The sequence below is a fragment of the Gekko japonicus genome, unplaced genomic scaffold, assembly GCF_001447785.1.
Source record: "Gekko japonicus isolate JY-2015 unplaced genomic scaffold, Gekko_japonicus_V1.1 scaffold784, whole genome shotgun sequence".
In the NCBI taxonomy this organism is placed as follows: Eukaryota; Metazoa; Chordata; class Lepidosauria; order Squamata; family Gekkonidae; genus Gekko; species Gekko japonicus.
In genome coordinates, this window is record NW_015164207.1 from 410,287 (window position 1) to 411,868 (window position 1,582).

Here is a 1,582-nt window from a genome sequence, read left to right on the forward strand (position 1 = left end):
GAAAAAGGGGGTGGGTTGCGCCCGGGTGCAGGGGGGGGGGGGGGGCTGCCTCAGGGTCAATTGCTGTTCTCTTTCCTGGCTTGGAGGCAACAGTCAGTTGCAGCTTTTCAGTATTAGAAAGCCCATCAACGTGGTCCGTGTCAGCGTGTGGCTAGAGCAGGTAAGGCTGCACCCATGCGAGGTTGAAGGCACCGCTTTGGACTTAGAGAGGTTCAGTTCGGAGGAGGCAGCCCCTTCTGCCAGGGTTCTTTCTCTGTACTGAGTCTTGGCCATCTCCAGTCACCCCTTTGCAAGATACTCTGTCATGTCTGTTCACTATTTCTCGCTGGGATCAGTCCTGTGTTTTACGTCCCACTTCTAAACTAGGCAGTGACATCAGTTAATGGGCATAAACTATGTGAAGTGCCACTCTCACTCAAGCAAAAGCTGCCTGTAGCGGCAACTGCAACTTCAGTTCTCTTCAAGGGGTGCATTTGCAGGGCAGCTGGATGCTCTCATCTTTACAGGTTGCCCTTTGGTCCATAAAGAACATAAGAAGCCAATGTTGGATCATCCAGTACAACCCTCTGTGTCACAAAGTGGCCAGAAATACCAGGGGCCATCAGGAGGTCCAGCAGTGGGGCCAGGACACTAGAAGCCCTCCCACTGTTGCCCCCCCCCCCCCAAGCACCAGAAGACAGAGCACCCCTTGCCCCAGCCCAAGATTTCCTATCTATACCTGGTGGCTAAGAGCCACTGATGGACCTCTGTAGTGGCTGGACAAACACTCGTCATGGATGCTTTAGGCAGATCCTGCATTAAGAACGTAAGAACATAAGAGATGCCAATGTTGGATCAGGCCAGTGGCCCATCCAGTCCAACACTCTGTGTCACACAGTGGCCAGAAATACCAGTGCCATCAGGAGGTCCACCAGTGGGGCCAGGACATTAGAAGCCATCCCACTGTTGACGCCCCAAAGCACCAAGATGACAGAGCATCACTTGCCCCAGAGTCCCTATCTATACCTTGTGGCTAATAGCCACTGATGGACCTCTGCTCCATATGCTTATCTAATTCCCTTTTGAAGCCGTCCATGCTTGTAGCCGCCACCACATCCCGTGGCAGTGAATACCATGTGTTCATCACTCTGTCGATGAAGAAGTACTTCCTTTTATCCGTTCTAACCCGACCGCTCAGCAATTTCATGGAGTGCCCACGAGTTCTTGTATTGTGAGAAAGGGAGAAAAGGACTTCTTTCTCGACTTGCTCTATCCCATGCATAATCTTATAAACCACGATCATGTCACCCCTCAGCCGTCATTTCTCCAAGCTAAAGTGCCCCAAGCGCTTTAACCTTTCTTCATAGGGAAAGTGTTCCAACCCTTTTATCATTCTAGTTGTCCTTTTCTGCACTTTTCCCAATGCTATAATATCCTTTTTGAGGTGTGACCAGAACTGTACACAGTATTCCAAATGCGGCCGCACCATTGATTTATACAGGGGCATTATGATACTGGCTGATTTGCTTTCAGTTCCCTTCCTAATAATCCCCAGCATAGCGTTGGCCTTTTTTATTGCAGTCGCACACCGTCTCGACATTTT